At 44.5% G+C, this 7,265-nt stretch overlaps 1 long non-coding RNA gene across 1 annotated transcript; it reads right to left on the reverse strand.

Moving 5' to 3' along the window:
- Nucleotides 1-1,727: 1,727 nt before the first annotated feature.
- Nucleotides 1,728-7,053, reverse strand: LOC139601523 (uncharacterized). The gene is made up of 3 exons (XR_011682926.1): nt 6,872-7,053; nt 3,899-4,066; nt 1,728-2,355 (listed from the first exon to the last, which is right to left on the reverse strand). It is a non-coding gene; the product is annotated as an uncharacterized lncRNA (long non-coding RNA).
- Between the last annotated feature and the right edge of the window lie 212 nt (nt 7,054-7,265).

Here is a 7,265-nt window from a genome sequence, read left to right on the forward strand (position 1 = left end):
TCTCCAGGGTCAGTGGCTCAACCCCTGGAGATTTGCAAAGGCTCTATGAGCACAATCAAACATGGAAGCATGTAGGAGAATAGGCTAATACTGTAAAAGTGTATTGTACTAAAGAGTGCTGCTTATAATCATCCTCCATTCCTTTGGTATCATGGGATCCTTTACAGGACACTATTGTTTTTTCAGATGTTGGGACAATGCCATATGCAAATGTGCTGCTTTAACAGAGGGTATTTTAATGTGGAGCACAGTTTCCCTCCAGAACTTTCCTCACCTTGTATCCGGTGGCAGATTCTGTCCCCCTCTGTGGAATTGACTGCCCTAAGACAATCTTATTATTGGACTGCACTAAAGTTCCAAGTTGTGAGATTTCTTCAGGAAACACTTCTATTCTCCTGTTTTCTTAAGCTGCATGTTCTGCATTGCCAATGCAAAGTGAAAAGCCACTGCTTGGTGGGGACAATCTGGGACCCTGTGATGAGCTGAGGGCTTGAGGTCAATGAAACCCCCACTGCCAGAGGTGTCAGCAAAAGCAGGTTTAACACAGATTTGCCAAAGTGTGGCACTGTCCCACAGCAATGCTCAATCTGCAGCTTTACTGCATGGATGAATCAGGGACAGGAACATCAAATTGGAATTAATTTAATGTAAAGATTGATGTGGAGACTGGGGGCAAGAAAGGGGCAGAGCTGTAAAAGGAACTCCCTCCCAGTGAGTCATGAGGTGCACAGAGGACTCCCCTGCTTTCTAAACTGCTTCTAGAGGAGGTGTGGATGGATCCAATCCTAGTCCCAGACTTCATCAAGAATTTATACTAAGGGGATGTACCAGCTCTTAGTCATTAACCTTTCCCTCCTGTGCATCTGATTGCACTGGTTTTGCCTGAGGGAATATTCTGAACATAGAAATCTGCCTGAGAGATTGGGAAAAGGTGTGGAGTGCTTGAGAAAAAGGTTCTGGGTGTCATTGGAAAATCAGTATAGAAATGTTGGTGAACAGCTCCCCCTGATTGATGGTGTGGTGGTAGAGTGCACTAAACGTGCATTTCAGTGGATTTGGATTTGCCATGCAAATTTCACAGAGCTTCTGCAGGGGCTGGGGCTCTTGTCTGGGTGTCTGCAGGGCCTGAGGGTGTGAGCAGAGCAAGCTCAGTGCAGCAGCCCTTGCTGTGTGCCGTGCAGAGGCTCTCTTGAGGGCTGCAGGAACTCAGGCAGGGGCAGCAAAGCCTTATTTCCCCTTCAGGATGTGGTTACCTTGTGTTTCCAAAAGCAGGGGAGGGTTGATGCTGCCTGGTGTGACTGAGTCAGAAATGGTGACCACAGCATCCTGCCTGTAGCTGGTGAGAGGGGCATGAGCTGGGGAAGGTGTGGGCTGGGCTCTGTTAGGTAAGAGCCAAGTTGCTATGGAAACTATCACTCCATCAAACCAGCCCAGATTATTTTCTGGTGGCCCCTGCCTCCTGTCCCTGAGTGCAAAACAGCAGCAGGGTTTCTTCCCTGCTGACAGGAGCATTTTCCTCCCTCGTGCCTTCAGCAAGGACTCTCCTCACTGAGGCTCCTGAATGTGCCAGAGACATTTCCCTGCACCAAGTCTGCAAAAGACAAATTCAGCCAACAGGAAATCTGCAGTATCAAAGCTGTGTTTCTGATCCCAGTGGGCTTTAGGACATTTGGATTTCAGCAATCTCCATCCCATCTTCAGAAGAAAAAAACAGAGAAAACCCACAGTATTTTGTGCTAGTACATCTTTATTTTTGTCACTACTGCAGGAATCTAAAATGGATGTGTAATACATTTGGCAGAAGAAATGCAGGCTTAATCAAGAAATGAACAATATCTGGTTGAAATAAATCACTTCAGATTCTACAGAGCTCTTCTTATCTGCAGTACACACTTATTAAATCAATATAAACCCTAAGCAACAAAAGGCAGCTCGTGGGCTGGAATTCCCCCAGCAGTGCTACTCCAGTTCCTCAGGCAGTAACACAACGTGCCTGGGAAAGGTGCTTCTCAAAGGCATCTCCCAGCAGTGAGCACTGGAGTTTTCAAAGCTACTGAAGCAGGTTGGACACTGGTGTGCAAATGCCAGAAGAGTGGGAGGGATCTCCTTAGCAGGAGGATGAGGATAAATCCACTGTGCTCAGTTGTCAGAGGAGAGGAAAGAGCAAAAGCACTTAAAACTCTTCAGTGTAAATCAGCTGGCCAGGCAGGAGTGAAGAGTGTTGCATGTCTGCAGGGGAAGGTGCTGCCTTGTGTCCTGGCTGGTCTCTGTCAGCAGCTCTGGCCCTGCTTGTTCAACCCCTTGTGCTGCTGGTTCACGCTCTTTGCTGCTCTTCTTTGGGTTCATTGCCCATGTCTGGAAGAGCAAAAGGAGGTTTAAAGTACATTTAATGAAATTGGGCCTATGAACCAGTGCTTGATAGCCATCAGATGAGGACAGATACACTCACAAAAATTAGGCTGGATTATCTTTTGTTCCTCTTCAGATGCTTTAATTTTCAAATCTTCCCCCTTCCTCTCTTTACTCTCACATGTTTTTATTTTGGGATCCTTGCCTTTGAATCCTAATTTGTCTGGATATTTCTCCAGGCTTTGTGCTCTGCCACTTGATATAGTCAATGAGATATTTCTTAGGCTGTTCAGGTAATACCAGAGTTTCTCAGGCAAACAAAATTTGGGAACCAGCCTTAAGAACTGAGCTTTGAATACAGAGAAATGCCTTTTCCTTTGTCCTTTGGGAGTCAGGGTGGGCTTGTCTTAATAGCTTTTGGAGGGGGGGAATTGGTTTTCTTGTGTGTGGTTTGGTCATTGTTGTTGTCTTTTTCCCCAGAATACTTTCAAGGGCTGTGAAATGGATTCAGGAGCAGATGAATAGGCCTGATTCCTTGTGGGGCTAAGGACATACACAGGGACAGGAAGTCACTCCTGGCAAATGCTCCCAGGCTTTCCAGACACCAAGCTGTGAGCTCCCTTACCTCAGAAAAGAAACAGTTTGATACTCATGAGGGTATTGAAGGCGATGGCTTTTGCCAGCAGGACTCTCAAGCCCAACACAGCCATGGACAGCATGTTCACTCTCTGCTCTTCAGGGTCTGCTCAGTGACCAGAAAAGAGGGGAGACATCATGGTCTAGGTTTTGGTGCTGTGATCTTGGCAGAAAGTGGAAAATCCACAGGTGAGAGTTTCAGGGAAAGGAAGAGCAGCAAAGGAACAGCCGAGAGAGAACATGGCAACAAGAGGGGAGCCCAGGGTCTGTCTCTGTTGCTTTTTGCTTCCTGGGGCTTGTGTGTAACTGCAGGAGCAACCTTGGAACAGCAGCTTGTGTGTGCTGAATGTGTTGTGCTCTGAGTCCTGTGCCCTGGAGAAAATACATTTCCCTGCCTTTATCCCGCAGAGAGCAATGTAACCTCACATCGTGTTTGGGTAACTCACCTTGTGCTGAGGGCTCTGTGCTGTTGCAAACCCTCTTACTAGCCCCTTCAGCACCTTGAATGACCTTCAGGACATCAGAAACAATCCCACAAAGTACAAAATGGGATTTAGTAAAAAACCCCAAAACATGCCAGACTTTGAACTTTTTGTTGGTGTTGGATTGGCTGTTCCAGGTTGTGCTGCAGCAAGTTTGCTGCTACAGGGTCATGTAAATGTGTAGTCATAAGGAAATTATGGTTTTAATCAAATAGATTGTGTCTGCCCTCTTTTCCCCAAAGTTACTAAATAGTTGAAACCATTGCTTTCAGATGGTTTGGAACATCTTTCAGCTCTCCCTGTTGAAATACCAAATATCTTTCTGATTTCTGCTGGCTGCCCAGGGCAATGCTGACTAGCAGGAGAAGAACACCAAACCCCACAGGACATTGTCCCTAGAAAAACGTTGCACCTGTGCTGCCAAACTGTACCTGGCAGTATTGTTACCATGCTGCTGTCGAACTTGTCCATGCAGATCCTCTCTGTTGTGTTCTGTTCCTCAGAGCTGATGATCTCGGTATGGAAAATCGTAGGCAAAGGTGTTGTTTCCACAGTGGTGCTAACATCTTGTGGTTTAGTTGTTTTCTCCACAATGACCTCTAGGATAGAAGTTTTTGGACTGTATGTAACAAATGCCATGGTTTGGGCATGATTGATTTTACTGCAGGCTTGCCCGAGTGCTGAGTGACTTAAAACTCTCATATACTCAGCTGTGACTAATTTGTGACAATCCCATTTACTGTCTTTTATGTATTATTCCTTATCATTAGAGATACAAGTAATAAAAGAAGATTTCTTAAACTCCCAACCAGCTGTCTTACAAGAAAACTATTGGTATCAAAAGAATTTAGTTGCCAACAAATCATTGTGGTACCATGATTTGTATTTTAAACAAAATATCTTTGCCTCAAGGTCAGGTCACAGGTGGAGAATCAAGGGTGATCTCAAAAACCAATGTCAGGATTTAACTCAGATTAGCAATTTGACTTAGAGGAAAACCATGGAACTGAAAGGAATCCTCCAGCAGCCTTCCTTGCCAGAAAGGGCTCAGCTTATGAAAAGCTGTCAGACTCATCCACAAAGATTGACCTGTCTGCTTTGACAGGAGCATCCTGAGGGGTCTCTTGGGTAAGGAGAGGTGCATGAGGCTTTTCATTTAGCATGGTGTCTGCCTGCAGGTGGGTCAGGAGATCCCCCAGCTCTGACATTTTGTTCATCCCAGGGTACTGATGGAAGTTTGATCAAGGAGCTCTGATTTTACACCCTTTCCCCATCAGCCCTATGCCACTGCTGAGGAACTGAGGTGAAAGCCAAATTGTGCTCTGCCACAACTTCATGGGTCAGCTCTCGTGATCAAACAGGCAGAACTACACACTTGTCCACACCTGCAGCAACCAGACACCCACCAGAAATCCAACATTTCCTTCCCAGCTGTTGTACCAGGCTTGGCCAGAGCCTGTCAGTCCTGTGCATTCTGTGTTCTCTGAGAAGACCTTGAAAGGCTTTTCATGTGGTCTCCTCTCCAGGCTTTCCAAAGAGCCAGAACACAAACAGGCAGCTTCTCTGCAGTAGCTCCCTGGGCAGGATCTTCAGCAAGCAATAATGCACACAGTGCAATTGTAGTTCAGAGAGCAGAAGATTTGTTTTATCTGACCCCAGAAGGCTCACCTGAGTCCCACTCGTTTGCATTCCCTGGCAGTACAGCCATGAATTCCTACCACTGCTTGCTTCTGGAAGGGATTCTTGTTTTATGTTCTGAAAATTTATTTGGAGAAGAATTTGTTCTTCTTGTTTGCTTTCATCTTATACAGTCACAGGAGGAGCCCTCTATTTCAGAAAGTAATGGGCCTTAGCATTTTGAATGAATGTTTAATTTGGAACAATCCAGCCTGACCCAAAAGGAAAACCTTCTCTGTCCTTAACTGAGCCCTCAACAGAATATGCCTGGAGTGTCCCACAGTGGCACTAATGGTTGCTATTTTTGTAGGGTTGTCATTTTGATGTAGGGGTATTCTCAAAACTACTAATAACCAAGATTATAATGTAAAAATTATATAGTATATAATATCTAATATATGTAACATATGTAATATGTATAATATAGAATTATTGTAAAATATAATAATGTATATCTTCATGTATGCCTGTCAAAATGCATGTTAATAGATCTCAAAGGAATTCAAAACCAAAAGGGGGAAGGTGCTTACAACCTGGAAACTTTGGCTTCAATTTATTATTTCTCCAACTTGAAAGGAACTTTGATTCCTAATGCCCAAGATCTTTTACTGTCAGTCAGACATAATTCCAGAGTCTCTGGTCAGCTCTGAAAACATCCTCTCTTTAGCTATAAAAAGAAAATCACTGAACAGCAAGGAAAGAAGAGGTCTTCCTCCAAAATGGTAAATTTGCATTCCTTTGTCCCTTTGGAATTGGAAGTGCAGTGAGATTGTTCCCAAATCCCCATTTATTCCCATGCACCATATCCTACAGACATGGACAGATATTAGGCAGCACCCAAGGCAGTCCCACATCTTTCTGGTAGGAGAGCAGGAGGTTTTAGGGATGTAAAGTAACATGGGAGGTTCTTGAAGTACTTTGAAAACATGCATACCTCTGAAAGCAAAGCAACAATTCCTGAGGGATGCACCTGATACTTTAGGATCACAGAGATCAATATCAAAAACCCCTCTGCCACCCCAACATTCCCATTTCCCTAGAAAAGCTTGGGGTGACCTGCACCTTTATTGTTCATCACAGAACTCCAAACAAAGATAGGAATAAGTAACGCTGCTTATAATCCCTGCTCCCCACATTGCTCTTTGCAGAACCCACACAACCTGGGAGCCAATTTTCTTTCATTCCAGGAACTCTTGGATATGAGGCACTTGTGAGAATTTAAGCCCAAGGCTATTTCCCCTCCTTCCTGCTCTGTCCCCAGGGCAGTGGACACTGCCAGTGTGGTGCCAGTGTCAAAGGAGAACTTCTCCAACCAGGAGTTACAGATGTGTCTAAAACTCCTCATACTGGGAGCTCTTCACTGAGCTCTGCATTCCTGCCCCAAGTCAGTCAGTGCAAGCCCGCTGGAGAATTGGACACTGGACAGTAAATTTGGGCCAGAGTGCTGCCCAAAGTGGGAATAAGTTATCACAGGCTAAGCAGTGCCCTGCTGGTGTTTGGGGATCATGGAATAATGGTGCTGTGCAGAGTCAGCCCAGTTGTTCCTGGGAAACCTTCCTGAGCAAATCCAAGCTGAGGGTTTGGCTTGAAAGCCTGGCTGGAGAGCGAGTGCATTCAAGGGATTATTGCAGCTGAAAATCCTTTCATTGAACCCAACCCTTTAAATTCTCCTGTTCTCCCCCACATTAATTTTAAATGAGTTTTAGAAATAAAGAAATGTCACTTACTTGGTTTAACTGTGAGAGTTGTCCCTGATCCAGTTACTGTCGTCACACTGCTGAGACTTATTCCAATAACTCACTCTTTCCTTATGGTGTTTAAATTTGTTGTAAATCAAGAGATGGATCACTAGATAGTTGGCCTAATTATCCATAAGTGCAAGTCCATGAGAACATCCAGAGGTACATTGACTTTGTAAACTGAAAAGGGAAAAAAATTCCTTAATTAGTTCAATGATTTCAGTTAGCTTAATTGAGTAAAGAATTTGCAACTTCTCCCTTTCTTTCACCTTTTAGAACCTTCATGACCTCTTTTATGTTTCCAGGATAAAAGGAAATAGATAAAGGATGTTGTTCTATTCTTCTTAAACATTACAGTCACCCATCTCCTTTCTTTCCCAAA

This window comes from Agelaius tricolor, unplaced genomic scaffold (genome assembly GCF_023055355.1).
Source record: "Agelaius tricolor isolate 1412-34295 unplaced genomic scaffold, bAgeTri1.0.p SCAF_31, whole genome shotgun sequence".
Lineage (NCBI taxonomy): Eukaryota > Metazoa > Chordata > Aves > Passeriformes > Icteridae > Agelaius > Agelaius tricolor.